General features: G+C 38.8%; 1 protein-coding gene across 3 annotated transcripts in view; it reads left to right on the forward strand.

The window, feature by feature from the left end:
• Window positions 1–18,949, forward strand: part of LOC134386481 (tripartite motif-containing protein 75-like) — a 58,401-nt gene that overhangs the window by 15,991 nt on the left and 23,461 nt on the right. For 2 of the 3 annotated variants that reach the window (XM_063108682.1, XM_063108684.1), the window contains one exon: window positions 15,132–15,283. The exons of the other annotated variant lie outside the window; for it this stretch is intronic. The gene's annotated coding sequence lies outside the window, so the exon portion shown is untranslated. The remainder of the gene's footprint in view (window positions 1–15,131; window positions 15,284–18,949) is intronic. 3 annotated transcript variants of the gene reach the window in all.

Raw genomic sequence — 18,949 nt, forward strand, 5'->3', positions numbered from 1 at the left:
ATTTTAACTGCTTTTTTCCCCCAGTATGCATAAGTATCATTCTTTTATTTATTTATTGAATTTTTTTTTTTTAGCTTCTCAGTGTACATTGATGAATTTGCCCACTCATGAATTTGCCTATTCGTCATACCTCATGTTAAGTGGACTCTTATAGTATTTATCCTTTTGTGTATGAAATAATGTCTCTACAACAATGTTGTAACATGTATTGGAATTTCATTTTTTTTTTAACAGACTTTATTCTTTAGAGCAGTTCTAGGTTCACAGCAAAACTGAGCAGAAAGTACAGAGTTCCCATGTACTCTCTGTCCTGATCCATGCATAGCCTTTTTCACTATTAACACTGTGTAGCAGAGTAGTACGTTTGTTGCAGTCTGTGAACCTACATTGATACGTCATTATCACCAAAGTGATAATTTACATTAGGGTTACTCTTGGTGTTACACATTCTGTGAGTTTTGACAAGTGTATCCATCATTATAGTATCATACAGAATAGTTTCAGTGTTCTAAAAATCCCCTGTGCTATGCCTAGCTTTTTCATCCCTCCATCTCCTAACTCCTGGTAACCACTGATCTTTTTACTATCTCCATAAGTTTTGCCTTTAAGAGAATGTCATATAGTTGGAATCATACAGTATGTAGCCTTTTCAGATTGGTTTCTTTCACTTAGTAATATTCATTTAAGGTTCTTCCATGTCACTTGTTGGCTTGATTATTTCTTTTTAGCGCTGAATAGTATTCCATTTTATATGTATGTATACCACATTTTGTTTATCCATTTGTCTACCAGTGGACATTTGGGTTGTTTCCACCTATTGACTATTGTGAGTAATGCAGCTATGAACATTGGTTTCCAAATATGTGTTCAAGTTTTTGCTTTTAATTTTTTTGTGTATATCAAAGGATGTAATTTTGGCATTACTGAAAATACCGACATCTAAAAAATTCAGGGTAGTTGAGTTGTCTTTAAGAACACTGCCTTTTTGGGCTCATAATTTATTGATTTAGATGATTATTCTGAGTTAATGCCGGTAAGTACAACTAGCATGAAAAGGTTTGTGAATAGATGCAGCTAAGTCTTGCCTTTGGCCTACAGATCAGTTTGTGAAAACAGTTAATTCACTGCTGACTAGAGAAGTCCATTAATTGGAAAGATTTTTTTGTTTGCTGGGGAAATTTTAGTTTATTTTTTCAGAGGAATAGAGAGATTTGATTAATTTAGCAAGTTGAGGTTGATTGAGTGGTGGTTGGGTTGTGAATTTATTGCAAAGTATGTTAGAAAGGCCAGATTTCCATTTATGGTAGTGATAGTTTCTTTTTAAAATATTTGTTTTTAAAGTGTGAGCTGTATCAAATAATAAGTAAATAGAAGTTCAGACAGTATGCGAATGATTACGTTTTGGCAAATGTACTAACAAACAGATTTCTTTTGGGGGACCAGAGAACAGAATAAGCTGCAGAGAAAGATAGCCCAGTAGGGATTGAGTACTTCAGGAAGCAAAAATCAAAAAGGAAATTGATTTGCAGTTTCATCCACAGAAAAAAATCAGGACTTCCTGTCATTAAATCGAAGAGAAATATCTGTAAAGGCTAAAATGAAAGATCATCTAGAATAGCATTAAAAGGTTACATGGTAAAAAGAGGTTTGTTGGATGTATTGTATATAGAAAGTTTTCATAACTAGTTTAAATAAGGACTCCTTTGAAGATCTAGAATTGTTAAATCCATAAGGATTGTTATTACTTAGGGAGAACCTTATGATGAAGGAACAGAACAAATTAGGCTGGAGGTGGGAGGAAAACTCCCTGAGATTTTGTGTAAGCAGAAGACTTTTTTTTTTTAATGTGTATTTTATAAGCATTGTTGGTATTGTGAGACAGTTGATTACATTTAGCTAGCTTACTCTTATGACATTTATCTAAGGCAGTAGTTCTCAAAGTGTGGTCCTTGACCCCTGTGGACCACAAGGTAAGAACTACTTTCATAATTATATTAAGACGTTATTTGCCTTTTTGTTTTGTTTTGTTTTGACATTTGCACTGACAGTGCAAAAGCAATGGTGGGTAAAACTTGGTATGATAGCATGAATTAAGCAGCAGCACCAAACTGTACTAGTAGACACATTCTTCACTGCCATATACTCACAGTGTAAAAAAACAAGCCAGCTTCACTTAAAAATGTCCTTAACGAAGCAGTGAAAATTCTGATTTTATTAAGTTATGACCCTTGAAAACATGCATTTTTAATATTCTGTTTGATGGATGAATGGGAAGTGTACGTAAAGCATTACTGCTGTATATCAAAGAACTACAGTTATCTCAAGAAAATAGCTTTGTGTGATTGTTCTACTTGTAAGTATTTTTTTGGAATGGACTCAATTTTAACCTAAAAATGACTGAGACAAACTCAGACTTGGGTGTTTTGGCAGACATTTTTTTCACAAAAATGAACAAAGTGGACCTCTCAGTTCCAGGAAAACAACTGGTATTTGTTGCCAATGATAAAATTTGAGCTTTCAAGCAAAAATTGATATTTTGGAGAACTTCTCTCTACCACTATGAATTGTATCCTTACTTTTTCTCCCTTTCTCCTCTTCATTTTTTTTCATGTATCTCTGTCCATCGGGGATCATTAAGAATCTTCTGGAGCTTTTTTTTTCTTGCATAAAAATATTTTTTTCTTTTGTATTTCTAAAGAATGTTTTAGTAGAGTATAATATTCTTGGTTTGGCAGTTATTTTCTTTGAGCACACTTAAAATAACATTTTACTGTCTCCTGGTTTTCACTGCTGTTTAAGAAGTCAGTGATGAGCCTAACTGTTGATGCCTTTTAAAGTTACATGTTAGTTTTTTCCTCCTAAAATTTTTCTCCTTGTCCTTTGTTTTCTGCAGTTTCATAATGATGTATCCTGGTGTGGTTTTCTTTCCTTTTTATTTATTCTCCTTACAATTCAGTAGACTTACTGAATATGAGATCTTGAATCTTCAACAACATGTCTTTACTCAGTTCTGAAAAATTCTCATTATCTTTTAAAAAATTACTGCAGTACCATTTTCACTTTTAATGCTAATTTAGTATAGAAGAACACTTCAAAAAGTTTGTGTACTCTAATTTTAGGGATATTTACTGAATCCTCTCCTATTTTTCTTGTCTTTTCTTTATCTCTTATCTTCCAGTTTTTAATTCTTTAGTTGTGTCCAGTTGTAGGCAAACATAAATCCATTGAATTTTTTTCCTAATTTTTATTTTAGTTCTAGAATTTCTGTCCACTTGTTCCGTCATCATTTATTGAAAAGATGATCCCTTATCCATTGAATTGCCTGTGCTTCTTTGTCAAAGTTCAGTTGACTATATTTTTGTGGGTTTATTTTGGGACTCTCTGTTCCGTTAACTTATGAGTGTCTCTTCTTTCACCAATACCATGCTGTCTTGATTACTGTAGCTTTATAGTAAGCCTTGAAATGGAATAATGAGAGTCCTCCTGATTTGTTCTGCTTCAGTCTTGTGTTGGGTATTCTGGATCTTTGACTGTATCATATAGACTTTACAATCAATTTGTCAATAACTACGAAACAGTTTGATGGAATTTTGATTAGTATCATGTTGAATCTATGGATCAAGTTGGAAAGAACTATTCCTTAAGCGACTAGGATGTTGTAGAACTGGAATTCGGTTTTATCTGAGCTGTTTATTTTATCCTGGGAGAGAAATCTTTAAGGATCCAGCTTACAGTAGCGATAATATATCTTTGGCTGGCCTCGGGGCTTAGACTTTTGCCTTCCTTTCTCTGTGGAGCCACTGAAAGGTTACCTTAGTTTTGCAGCTTTTTCTTTGGAATTGGCAGTTGCCCACAAGACTAAATCTTGAGTGCCTGGAACTTGCTTTTTCCTAGGTTTTGGGGCCCAGTAAATGAATGTTCATTTTCTTGTTAGCTCTTTTGAGAGTGCTTTTGAGATTTAAAAAAAAAAACGATTTCATCCAGTTTTTAGAGTTATTTTCAAAAGAAGGATTGGTTCTAACTACCTACACTACCAATACTGGAAATTGAAGTTTCACCAGAGACCTGCCTCCCTTATGGAATTGATGGTTGGTATATTTATTCTTTAAAATTTTTGTATAAATTCTTGGAGGATCAGAATGAACTCTACCACATTTGAAGATGTCCATTGAGACCTTTCAGATAGTAATAGATTATGCTGTTCAAGATAAAGTTACGGTAGATCATGTAGAGCTCTTCCTGTGGGGAAGAAATGTTGCAAGTCTGTCCCAGTTTTTATTCTCTCTTTTCTTGATGAAAGAATTCCCAATTTTTAGCTGCATATATGGCTACACAAAGCAAAATCTATATTTCCCAGCTTCCTTTGTAGTTAGGAGCAGTTATGTGGGTAGTTTCTTTTAGATAGTTCAGACTTCTCCCATTATCAGACTTGTACATTGAGTTGTCTATGGGTCACCTCTGGCTGGATTTATGACACTTTAGCTCACATACCCAAGGTAGCATTTATTTCTAGATCGCTGTTCCTTTTTCATCATCATCGTTATCAACTTAGTCACCAGTGCTAGATCCCTTGACTCCTTCCATTTCCATCATCCCCAAACTCACTCATATATGTGTACATTTAAGCACATTTCAGGTCCAGGTAATTTTTATTCTTAAATGCCCCACTTCTCCCAGTTCAAACCAACAAAGACCCTGGTTCTTGCACCTGTCATCTCTTGAGTGGATTGCTAAAATAGCTGCACAACTGCTTCTTCGTTTATGGTCTCTAACTTGCATTTTTCCTTTTGCATCCACGGAATCATTCATCCGAAAGAAGTTCACAACCCTGTTACTCCCTTCCCTACAGAATTCATTTTAGTGTCTTTAGCCTTTGACTCTTTGTCATTTGGTCCCATTTTACCTTTCCAGGCCCATTTGTCATTTCTAGTCTTGCATTTGATGAAATGCAATTGATAGCTCCAACTTTACTTATCTTTTATTTTCCTTCTCATGTATTTGTGGTTTCTCTCTACTGTGTCCTGGCTTAAGCCTAATCTAGGATTCATCTTTTCCTTTAAATGGTTAGTTTGAGATATTTATGATTTTAGATAACTTTACGTTTTTCAAAACATGACAGAAATAGGCTCTGTTGTTGAATATATCATAGTCTGAAATGAATATGTTCTAAGTTGCAAATTGTGTCTTTATAAGAATATTCTATTTGAGGTGTTTTGAAATTTCTTTCAGGATTTGAAAGGCATGTTTTTTATTTGACTAGAATTGAAAAAACTGATTTTAATATGGAATTAAAAAATTAAGTTATGGAGTTTCAAGATGGCGGCGGCTGCGGCGGCTGGCGCGGAGTAGCTGAGGTGGAAAAGGTGGCCACTGGGCCTCAGGCAGCCGGGAAACTTGTGGACCTTCCTCTGGCCATCTCTTAAGGGAGGACTGCTGCTGCTGGCCGGTCGTGGGGGCTCAACGCCACTTTGCCCCCGGCAGGAGAGGCTGCCTCATTTACAGGCAACAGCTTTGAAGTGTGGAGCAGGAAAAGAACTGATTCTTAGCTGCAAAAGCGAGTCTTGAAACGGAACACAGCGCCAGGGCTGCTGTGGATGCAGCCAGGATCCCGGAGGCTGGGGCCGCACTAAAGGCGGCCAGCTGCCCTATTCAGGATTCGAGGTTTCAGGCCGGCATTAAAGAAGATTCCTGGGAGCGCCCGAGCGGTGCCGTGACTGAACAGCCCGAGGCGGCAGCGCCGAGAACACGGAAGGCAACAAATCAGAGACAGAGCGAGCGCCCGACCTGGCACAGCACTGTGAGTGATCCCTGGCACAGCTCTGTTCGGGGGGTGGATGCCCACGCGACTCCCGCCTGCACCACCAGGCCACTCACTGCCCCGGTGCTGCCTCCATTTTCGCAGGTGCGGGCAGCTCCGCCCTGCTCGGCCATCACTGAGCCCATTTGCTTGGCCTGGCGCGGGGCTTTCCGGACCCTGCGGGCCGGCCTCCTCTCCCACTCCCTCCGCGGTTCTCTGGCGGGGCTGGGGGCGTGGAGCGTCCCGACTAGTGTTGGGAGGGCTAGGAAGTAAGGGCGGGCCGACTGTCACTCCACCACACCCTGGACTCCGGCCCCAGTACACTTCCTGTTACTGGGAGGCAGATACCATCTCTGCGACCACCAGTTTGGAAAAAAGCCTAACGAATTTCTGGTTGGGAATAGTGTGGTAGGAGAGTTCCCAGGTCCGCTTGAACCTGCCGGAGAGCAGGCTGCAGGCGGGCACTAGACTCGGTTTATACCGGGGGGATACAAAGGTGAACAAGACCCGAGAAAGATCTACACAGTGCTACAAAGGCACCCAGAGAGACCGGTCGTCTGTGCCTAGCAGAAACCTGGTAGACTTCCTGGGCGAGGCGGTGCTGAGCAGGGTCTTGAAGGCCCAGCTGATAGACGAGGGGTGCAGAAGACACACCCCTGCCCAGCACAGTGTGCACAGAGGGGGGAGACGTGCGGCCAGGGAGGCGGAGACTCGACAGAAACCACACACCCGGTGGGGTCGCCACTGCACGATCTAACAGCCTGGGCCAGAGCACACGGAACGGGGAGAAGTCCTGTACAGAAAGTGAAAGCTCAACAGAGATCACACACCCTGTGGTACGTGATCCACCAGCCCAGCAGAGTCCAAGCTGACCAGAAAGGTGGCTCCCCAGAGAAGCCCAAGACCCGAGGCAACCACACACACAAGACACTAGAGGCCAACTGAGCAGTCACGGCGGGAGCCATACCAAATTGGCAACCACAGCAACATCCTAGTTAGTCATTAGTCTCAAACTGGTGGACTGTGAAACCCCCTGCCACAATGAATAAACACCAAAAAAAAGACACCAGAAATACAAAAAATCAAGAAAGTACACCACCAAAAGTTAATAAATCTCATACTCTAGATCCTATAGAACAAGAAGCCCTTGAAGTAACTGACAAGGAATTTCGAGTGATAATTCTAAGGAAACTGAATGAGATACAAGAAAACTCAGCTAGACATCATGATGAAATGAGGAAAAGTATACAGGATCTGAAAGAGGAAATGTACAAGGAAATCAATGTCCTGAAAAAAAATGTAGCAGAACTTGCTGAACTGAAGAAGTTATTCAGCGAAATAAAAAACACAACGGAGAGTTTAACCAGCAGGCTTGTCGAAGTTGAAGAGAGAACCTCTGAACTTGAAGATGGGCTGTTTGAAATAACACAAGCAGACAAAAAGAAAGAAAAAAGAATCAAGGACATGGAAGAAAATCTGAGAGAGATATCAGACAACCTCAAGCGCTCAAATATCCGAGTCATGGGTATTCCAGAAGGGGAGGAAAATGGAGATTCCATTGAAAACATATTCAACAAAATAGTGGCAGAAAACTTCCCAGGTATAGGAAAAATCACAGATCTTCAGATCCAGGAAGCTCAATGATGTCCAAACGTATTCAACCCAAAAAGGCCTTCTCCAAGACATGTCATAGTCAAATTGGCAAAACTCAGAGACAAAGAGAGAATCTTAAAAGCTGCAAGAGAGAAGCGTCAAATCACCTATAAGGGAGCCCCAATCAGGTTAACATCAGACTTTTCATCACAAACCCTAAAAGCTAGAAAGGAATGGGATGATATTTTCAAAATACTAAAAGACAAAGATTGCCAGCCAAGAATACTCTACCCTGCAAGGCTATCCTTCCGAAATGAGGGGCAAATAGTATATTTCTCAGACAAACAAAAACTGCGGGAGTTCACTACCACAAGACCACCCTTACAAGAAATCCTCAAGGGAGAACTGGGTTTGGTTCCTGAAAAATAACTACCACTGCCATAAAAACCTAAGAAAAATCTAAACCCGCTAGTACAATAAAAATGGCATTCATGAAGAGAAAACAAGCTAACAAAAACACTATCTACAACCTAAGGAACCAACAAACAAAGAAACCAAACAGTAAATCAGAAAGCAAGGAACAAAAGACACCTAAGACAACCAAACAACCAATAAAATGCTAGGAATAAATCAACACCTTTCAATAACAACTCTTAATGTTAAAGGCTTAAATTCCCCAATTAAAAGACACAGACTGGCTGACTGGATCAAAAAGCAGGACCCAACTATATGCTGCCTACAAGAGACCCACCTCACCCATAAAGATTCACACAGACTAAGAGTGAAAGGATGGAAAAAGATTTACCATGCAAACAGAAAAGAAAAACGAGCTGGAGTGGCTATTCTTATATCTGACAAAATAGACTTTAAACTAAAAACCATAAAAAGAGACAATGAGGGACACTACTTAATGATAAAAGGACTGATCCATCAAGAAGACATAACAATCATAAATATGTATGCACCCAATGTTGGAGCAGCCAGATTTATAAAACAAACTCTATTAGACCTAAAGAAGGAAATAGACACTAATACCATAATAGCAGGGGACCTGAACACTCCACTGTCAATATTCGACAGATCATCTAGGCAAAGAATCAGTAGAGAAACACAAGATCTAAACAAGACTCTAGACCAATTGGAATTGGCAGATATCTACAGAACATTCCACCCAACAACCTCAGAATATTCATTCTTCTCATCAGCACATGGATCATTCTCCAGGATAGATCACATATTAGGTCACAAATCAAGTCTCAATAAATTGAAAAAAATTGGAATTATCCCATGTATCTTCTCAGACCACAATGGATTAAAACTAGAAATTAATAACAAACAAAACTCTGGAAACTATACAAACACATGGAAATTAAACAGCATTCTACTTAATGACATATGGGCCCAAGAAGAAATCAAGCAGGAAATCAAAAAGTTTATTGAAACTAATGAAAACAATGATACATCATACCAAAACCTGTGGGATACTGCAAAAGCAGTATTGAGGGGAAAATTTATTGCATTAAATGCTCACTTCAGAAGAATGGAAAGATGGCAAGTGAACAACCTAACACTTCACCTTAAAGAACTAGAAAAACAAGAACAATCCAATCCTAAAGTTAGCAGACGGAAAGAAATCATTAAGATCAGAGCAGAACTGAATGAAATTGAAAACCAAAAAACAATTCAAAAGATCAACGAATCAAAAAGTTGGTTTTTTGAAAAGATAAATAAAATTGACAAACCATTAGCATGGCTAACAAAAAAAAGAAAAGAGAAGACTCAAATAACAAAAATTAGAAATGAAAAAGGCGATATTACAACTGATTCATCTGAAATACAAGGAATCATTCGAGACTACTACAAACAACTGTACGCCAACAAATTTGAAAATCTGGAGGAAATGGATAAATTTCTGGACACACACAAGCTCCCAAAACTGAACCGTGAAGACGTAGAAAATTTGAACAGACCAATAACAATAAAGGAGATTGAAGCTGTTATCAGAAGGCTCCCAACAAAGAAAAGCCCAGGACCAGATGGATTCACAGCAGAATTTTACCAAACATTCAAAGAGGAATAGACACCGATTCTTTACAAACTATTCCAAAAGATTGAAACGGACGCAAATCTCCCAAACTCATTCTATGAAGCAAACATCATCCTGATACCAAAACCAGGTAAAGATATAACCAAAAAAGAAAACTACAGGCCGATATCCTTGATGAATATAGATGCAAAAATCCTCACTAAAATACTAGCAAACAGAATACAGCAACACATACGAAAAATTATTCATCACGATCAAGTGGGATTCATCCCAGGGATGCAAGGTTGGTTCAACATACGCAAATCAATCAATGTGATACACCATATTAATAAACTCAAACACAAGGACCATATGATCATCTCTATAGATGCTGAAAAAGCATTTGATAAAGTTCAGCACTCATTTATGAAAAAGACCCTCTATAAGTTAGGTATAGAGGGAAAGTATCTCAACATAATTAAAGCCATATATGCCAAACCCACTGCCAATATCATCCTGAATGGGGAAAAGCTGAAAGCTTTTCCTTTAAGAACAGGCACTAGACAAGGATGCCCACTCTCACCACTCCTATTCAACATAGTGTTGGAAGTACTAGCCAGAGCAATCAGAGAAGAGAAGGAAATAAAGGGCATCCAGATTGGAAAAGATGAAGTCAAACTGTCCCTGTTTGCAGATGACATGATCCTATATATCGAACAGCCTAAAACCTCTACAAAAAAACTCTTGGAATTGATCAATGATTTCAGCACAGTAGCAGGATACAAAATCAACACACAAAAATCAGTAGCATTTCTTTTCTCCAATAGTGAACATGCAGAAGGAGAAATCAAGAAAGCCTGCCCATTTACAATAGCCACCAAAAAAATAAAATACTTAGGAATTGAGTTAACCAAGGAGGTGAAAAATCTCTATAATGAGAACTACAAACCACTGCTGAGAGAAATTAGAGAGGATACAAGAAGATGGAAAGATATTCCATGCTCTTGGATTGGAAGAATCAACATAGTGAAAATGTCCATACTACCCAAAGTGATATACAAATTCAATGCAATCCCCATCAAAATTCCAAAGACATTTTTCTCAGAAATGGAAAAAACTATTCAGACATTTATATGGAACAATAAAAGACCACGAATAGCCAAAGCAATGCTCAGCAAAAAAAATAAAGCTGGAGGCATAACACTACCTGACTTTAAGCTATACTACAAAGCTATAATAACCAAAACAGTATGGTACTGGCATAAAAACAGACACACTGACCAATGGAATAGAATAGAGAATCCAGAAATCAACCCACACACTTACTGCCATCTGATCTTTGACAAAGGCACCAAGCCTATTCACTGGGGAAGGGACTGCCTCTTCAGCAAGTGGTGCTGGGATAACTGGATATCGATATGCAGGAGAATGAAACTAGATACATACCTCTCACCGTATACTAAAATCAACTCAAAATGGATTAAGGATTTAAATATACACCCTGAGACAATAAAACTTCTTAAAGAAAACATAGGAGAAACGCTTCAGGAAATAGGACTGGGCACAGACTTCATGAATACGACCCCAAAAGCACGGGCAACCAAAGGAAAAATAAACAAATGGGATTATATCAAACTAAAAAGCTTCTGCACAGCAAAAGAAACAATTAACAGAGTTAAAAGACAACCAACAGAGTGGGAGAAAATATTTGCAAAATATACATCTGACAGGGGCCGGCCCCGTGGCGCACTCAGGAGAGTGCAGCGCTTGGGAGCGCAGCGACGCTCCCACCGCGGGTTCGGATCCCACATAGGACTGGCCAGTGCACTCACTGGCTGAGTGCCGGTCACGAAAAAAAGACACACACAAAATATATATATATATATATACATCTGACAAAGGATTAATATCCAGAATATATAAGGAACTCAAACAACTTTACAAGAAGAAAACAAGCAACCCAGTTAAAAAATGGGCAAAAGAGCTAAGTAGGCATTTCTCTAAGGAAGATATCCAAATGGCCAACAGACATATGAAAAAATGCTCAACATCACTCAGCATCCGGGAAATGCACATCAAAACCACATTGAGATACCATCTAACCCCAGTTAGGATGGCTAAAATCCAAAAGACTATGAACGATAAATGCTGGCGAGGCTGTGGAGAAAAAGGAACTCTCATACATTGTTGGTGGGACTGCAAAATGGTGCAGCCTCTATGGAAAATGGTATGGAGGTTCCTCAAACAATTGCAAATAGATCTACCATACGACCCAGCCATCCCACTGTTTGGAATATACCCAGAGGAATGGAAATCATCAAGTCGAAGGTATACCTGTTCCCCAATGTTCATCGCAGCACTCTTTACAATAGCCAAGAGTTGGAACCAGCCCAAATGCCCATCATCAGGTGAGTGGATACGGAAAATGTGGTACATCTACACAATGGAATACTACTCAGCTATAAAAACGAATGAAATACTGCCATTTGCAACAACATGGATGGACCTTGAGAGAATTATATTAAGTGAAACAAGTCAGGCACAGAAAGAGAAATACCTCATGTTCTCACTTATTGGAGGGAGCTAAAAATTAATATATAAATTCACACACACACATACACACACACACACACACACAAACCGGGGGGGGGAAGAAGATATAACAACCACAATTATTTGAAGTTGATACAACAAGCAAACAGAAAGGACATTGTTGGGGGGGAGGGGGGGAGGGAGAAGGGAGGGAGGTTTTGGTGATGGGGAGCAATAATCAGCTACAATGTATATCGACAAAATAAAATTAAAAAAAAATAAAAAAATAAAAAAGAACACCATGCTCTAACAAACTGAACTAACCAGCCAGACTATTTTTCTTTTTTTTCGTTGAATTCTAAGAGTTCCTTGTATATTCTTGATGTATTCTTTATCAGGTACATAATTTGCAAATATTTTCTCCCATTCTGTGAGTGGTCTCTTCACTTTATTGAGTGTCCTGTGAAGCACAAAAGTTTTTAATTTTGATGAAGTTCAATTTATTGATTTTTTCTTTTTTTGATGCGTGCTTTTGGTGTCATAGCTAGGAATTCTTTGCCTAGCCCAAGGTCACAAAGATTAATTCTTATGTTTTCTTTTAAAAGTTTTACAGTTTTAGCTGCTCCATTTAGGTCTTTGATACATTTTGTGTATGATATGAGATGAAGGTTCAACTTCATTTTGCTATCCAGTTGTCACACTTCATTTGTTGAAATGACTATTCTTACCCCACTGAGTGGTCTTAACACCCTTGTCCAAAAGCAATTGACCTTAAACATATGAGTTTATTTCTGGACTCACAATTCTATTCCATTCGTCAATATGTCTGTCCTTGTACCATTACCACACTGTCGTGATTAGTGTAACTTTTTAGTAAATTTTGAAATTGGAAACTATTCTATGTTTCCAACTGTGAGCACTTCAACTTCATTCTGCCTTTTAGGATTGTTTTGGCAATTCTGGGTTCCTTGAATTTCCAAGGTTATGTCACCTGAGAATACAGATAGTTTTACTTCTTCCTTTACAATATTGGTGCCTTTTATTTTATTTTCTTGCCTAATTATCCTAGATAGAGTCTCCAGTACATGCTGAATAGAAGTGGTAAGAGTAAGCATTCTTGTCTTATTCTAACCTTAGGGGAAATTATCAGTCAATAGTAAGTACAATGTTAGCAGCAGGATTTTCATAGATGCCCTTTAGCGGGTTAAAAAAATCCTCTTCTAGTCCTAGTATGTTGAGTACTTTTATCATAAAACGTTGTTAGATATTGTCGTATGCTTTTCAATATTCTGATGAGATGCTCATGTGTGTTTTTTGTGATTATTTTTTATTCTATTGATAGGGTATATTATACTTATTGATTTTTATATATTTAACCAACCTTGCATTCTTGGGATAAATTCCTCTTGGCCATGGTGCATAATTCTGTTTAATGTTTCTGTATTTCATTTGCTAGTATTTTTTTAGTGTATTTGCATCTATATTCATAAGAGAATATTGGTTTGTAATTTTCTTTTCTTGTGATATCTTGGTCTAGTTTTGATGTCAGGTAATATTGGTCTCATAGAATGAGTTGGGAAGCTCATCCTCTTCACATTTTTGGAACAGTGTGTGAATAATTGATACTAACTTTTATTTAAATGTTTGTTAGAGTCCACCAGTAAAGCCTTCTGGGCCTGGGCTTTTCTTCGTAGAGTTCTTGTTACTAATTCAAGTTCTTTACTTGTTATAGTTTTGTTCAGATTTTTTGTTTCTTCTTGATGCAGTTTCAGTAGTTCGTGTCTTTCTGGTAATGCATCCATTATAACTAATCTATCTAATTTATTGGCACACAATTTTTAAAGCATTCCTTTATAATCCTTTTTATTTCTGTAAGTTTGGTAATAATATCCCCTCCTTCATTTCTGATTTTACTAATTTGAGTCTTCTCTCTTTTTTTGAAAAAAGAAAATCGCAGGCCACTACCACTGATTAGCATAAATGCAAAAATCCTAAACAACAACATGACAAACTGCATCTCCCAACCCAATCCATTTTTTAAAAAAATTCAGGGGCTGGCCAGTTAGATCAGTTGATTAGAGCATGGTGCTGATAACACCAAGGTACAGGATTCGATCCCTGTACCAGGCAACCACCAAAAAAATAAAAAATAAAAAAATAAAATATATATATATATCAATCAGGACCAACTTGTGGCTTCCAGAAAAACAAATTTAAAGGAGAAAAAAACCCATACACTTATCTCAATATATGCAGAAAAAGTATTTAACGATACAATACAAAAGAAACTCAGCAAAGAAAGGAATGTATCTTCTTAACCAAATAAGTGGAATGTACAAGAAAGCCTATAGCAGACATCATGGAGAAAGGAATGTGAAGAAGCAAAGATGCTGAACTGGAGGAAAGGAAAGTGCTCAGAGAGCAGGCCCTCCGTTCAGGGAGGTGTAGACACGTGTGTATGGGAACCAGACAGCTAGGGTGCAAACGCAGGCTCCTCCACTGAAGAGACTTGTGACCAGGAGAAATTACTTTTTCACTTCATCTGTAATAAAGAGATGATAGTATTTACCCCAGAAAAATAAAAATAAAAATAAAAATAAAAAATTAAGTTATTTCAGACCAGTGCTTACCTAGATAAGTCTCCTTCACACATGAGGAAATTGCGGCCAGGAGAAATTAGTGATTCTTTTAAGTCAAATGATTACTTAAAAGCAGAGCCAAGATCTACTGTGGTGTTCATCCAAATATAAGTATCTTCTATTAAAAAAGTCTCTAAGTGTGTTAGGGGTTTCAAGTCTTTTTATCTTTCAAATCTTCTGAGATTCTCGGGCATTTACCTTTTGTGTGAATAGCACTTCGTAGTGAACTGAGCAGTATACACTGTAATTCATGTCTTAACAACCTTCATTCCCTAATGGATGGGGTTTATTTCTAGAACTGTGGCCTAAACCTGGCCTATGCACCTGTCTTTGTGGCAATTTATCAATTCTAGAAGGAAATGTGTTTTATCCATTGATTGATTATTTTAAGTATTCTAAATGAAGCAGACACAGTTGATGTAACACGTTATAGATGTGTGTTTGTCTTTGTTTTTAGCACGAAGCATTGCACGATTGTCTCCAATAACATAGATCATCTCTTACTGAACTTAACACTGTCTGATATCATTTTCTCCCTGGCCAGTGCCTCAGCTTTGACGAAGGATTCCAGTTGGATAGAAACGATAAGGAAATTTGTGACAGAGACCCTTGAAGATGGTTTTAGGCTCAATAGTAAGCAGCTGAACAGATTGCTTGGTGTATCATGGAGGTTAATGCAGATACAACCAAACAGAGGTAGGTAATGCTGATTTGCCTTTATTTAAGAGAGGAGCTCTTATGCATGCCATTTAGGTTCTAGCTTTGAAATGATGACTTTCAAACATTCATGTAGTCAGGTTAATTACATTGAAGCCTTAAAAGGTAGCACTATCTGCTTGAACACTGAAATTGTCTATGGCTTAGTAATTCTGTTTTCAGTGGTTGGTCCACTCTGAAGCAAATTGCTTAAGAGTTCTACCTGTTGTTTTGCCCCCCACAGATTTGTTACCCCACTTCCCCTGGGTGATGGAGCCGCAAAGGATTACTTAAAGCCCCCCTTTTTTTTTTGAGCAGTGAGAAGCCCCAAAGTGGTTAACTTTCCCAGAATTTTTAAGCGAGAGGCATTCCTTTTTTGGGAAATTAACCCCAATTGGGTTTTTTTGCATTTATTTTCCAGACCAGGAAGAGAACATAGGTAGGGTTATAGTTTAACAATATAGACTGGTAACTTTTAGTGAAACAAGGCAGATGACATTTTAGTAAGGCAATTAAGTGATTTATTAACAAACATTTTTTTACAGCAATTTTTTTGGTATTTTTATAATTTACTTAGTAATCTATTTGTTTTTGAGCCAGCAACCTTGCTGTGCCACAAATTTTTATTTTACAGCAGAGACTTTATACCTTGAGGAAAATTTTCTGTTTTTTGCAAGGTTAATATTTGAAACTGTAAGGCTTTGGAAAACCAGGCCCTGTGAAGTACATATGCTTTATAGTATATTCCACATCTCCCCCCATTTTATTTATTTTAAAAGAAAAAGCAAACGTTACAGATTAGGTTGGCACAGTTAAGACAAAAGCATTTAAAGCAAAGTTGGTATTATTTAGCATAGCAAGTGTTTTTTAATTTACTCTAGGTGAGGACTGAGATGTTATTGTTTTGTTTTTTAGGGCAGCTACAGCAGCATTATTTTAGGTGCTGCGAATTGGGTGTAATTACCAATTGTTGAAACTCCGGAAAGGGATTTTGCTCCATATAATAGTTGATTCTGAGTTTAGAAAGTTTGTTAAACTGTTTAGGACATTACTGTTTTTAAAGCATTTAGTTTTTTGTAAAATTTTTGATTAATTACAAGTTTTTGTTTAAGAACAGGATGTTTTATTTAAGTTACAAACACCCTCTTTAAGGCCAGGAATATTTAGAGAACTGCTTTTGTAGAGAAGACGTTTTTCCCTTTTTAATCATTTTTTATAAAAGCATTAATGATTAATATCTTGATTGAAAAGGTTTTACTTTTCTTTGTATAAATTTTTTGCTGTTGGGAAGGCTTTTTCCCAGGTGGTGATTGAAAGGAACATTTTGGCTTACTTTTTTATAGTGATTTGTTTTACATTGGGGGGAAGATGAACAGCAGGATGAAGCAGCAGTTAGGCCAAATGTAGGCAACATGAAAGAGGGGTCAGAACTTGGAAGTGAGACATGCTATTTTATATTTAAAGTTTTAAATTATATTTTGTTATAAGGAGAGAGTTAATTTTTATTAAACTTATAAAAATAGCCACATTGTTATAATAGTTATGAGGATATTTAAAGTTATTAAATTTGGGGGGATTAATAGGGAGAAAACAAATGCTTTCACTTTTGTTTTAAATGACATTTTACCAAACTGTTGTTAGTTATAGATAGCTTGAGAGAGAGAGAGAGAGAGTTTTTTACATTTGAAAACATTAAGAGAACCAGCAGTGTTTTAAAATAAGGAAATTGTAGGGGCCGGCCCGTGGCTCTCCCAACTGGATAGCCCAGCTCTCCTAACTCCATGAGGAGACGCTTTGTTCCTTCTAAACACAGTTCCTCGTCGGCCGCTGCCAGGAGGAGGTCATCCACATACTGCAACAAAGTTATCTGTGGGTTAGAGGCCCGGAACATAGCCAAATCTTGGTGGAAGGCCTCATCAAAGATGGTGGGCGAGTTTTTGAACCCTTGAGGCAGGCGGGTCCGAGTGAGTTGCCCTGCTAGGCCAGTCTCTGCATCTCTCCACTTGAAAGCGAAGTACTCTTGACTTTTTGCAGTCTGTGGCAAACAGAAGTATGCATCTTTGAGATCCAGTACTGAGTACCAGCTCCTGTCTAGAGGTAAAGAACTTAAAAGATTATAGGGATTAGGGACGGTGGCCTGGAGATTGGCCACGCGTTTGTTTACCTCTTGGAGATCTTGGACCGGTCGGTAGTCATTAGTCCCAGGCTTTCGGACCGGCAGCAAGGGCGTGTTCCAGGCTGATTGACACTTCCGTAGGACTCCCAGCTGGAGCAAACGAGCAATGTGGGGTCTGCTGGCTTTGCGTGCGTCTCGGGACATTGGGTATTGTCGGACAGCTATAGGACTGGCTTGAGCCTTCAGCTCTACGTGGACGGGGGGCCTGTTTTTAGCCTTCCCTATCCCTGCTGTTTCTGCCCACGCCTGGGGGTAGTTTTCTAACCACCAATCCATCTGTCCAGTCTCCTGCCCTTGCATTTCAAACAATTGGTATTCATCTTCTAACCTGAGGGTTAGTATCTGCAGAGGCTTTCCTTGCCGATTTAGCACCCGAGGTCCCTCGGGGTCAAAATAAATTTGAGCACCCATTTTGGTGAGCAGATCTCTTCCCAGCAGTGGGTAGGGGCACTCGGGAATGACTATGAACAAGTGGGATACCCGGCCCACGCCTAGGTCCACTGTTCTTCGGGTAGTCCATGGGTACTGCTTGTACCCTGTAGCCCCTTGTACCCATGACTTTTTCCCGAGAAGAGGTCCGTTTGCTTGTAGCAATACTGAATTTTCGGCTCCAGGGTCTACTACGAACTGAGTAGGCTTCCCCTCCACTTTGAGAGTTACCCTGGGTTCGGGAAGGGGACCCGAACCCTGTCCCCCCTAATCACTGTCTTCCTGCAAGGCCAAGACTTTGGAGGCTTGAGGCTCTTTCTTTTTCCTGGGGCAGTTTCGAACCCAGTGTCCTCTCTCCTTACAGTACACACATTGATCCTTCGCCAGGGGTTCCTTTTTATTGCCTGGCACCATTTTATTGGGCTCCCTAGTCTCCCTAACTACAGTGGCCAGAAGTTTGTGAAAATTTTTTTCTTGGCGCTTTTCTCTTTATTTCCTTTGCTTCTTCTGATTCTGGTATGATGAACCTTTTCAGCCACCTGCACTAATTCTCTTAATGACTTATCTTGCAACCCTTCCAGTCTCTGCAGTTTCTTCCTGATGTCCCTACTAGACTGGTCAATAAAAGCGACCGTCCCTGTAGCCTTATGCTCTTCACTACCAGGATCATACGGGGTGAACCGACGGAATGCCTCCATGAGTCTCTCCAGGAATGCTATTGGAGACTCATCGGGCCCCTGGGTTATCTCTCTTACATTAGTCAAATGGGTGGGGTGTTTTGCTGCCCCTCTGAGGCCTGCCATTAGAGCCTGGCAGTAGACCTTCAGGTGCTCCCTATCTTCCACCGAGTTGAAGTCCCAGTTTGGTCTGATTAACGGGAACCGTGCATCTATAACATCATGGAGGAGGGTAGGTCACCCATCTTCTCCTGGAACATTCTTTTTTTTTTTTTTTTTTTTTACCATTCCAGCTTTATTAAAGAAAGATATCTGCTGGGCTGTGCTCAGAGTGTCACAAGGCCCAGGGCTGCCCTGGAAATGGGTGACAGCCAAGAAATATTG

Source organism: Cynocephalus volans, chromosome 9 (genome assembly GCF_027409185.1).
Source record: "Cynocephalus volans isolate mCynVol1 chromosome 9, mCynVol1.pri, whole genome shotgun sequence".
NCBI lineage: Eukaryota > Metazoa > Chordata > Mammalia > Dermoptera > Cynocephalidae > Cynocephalus > Cynocephalus volans.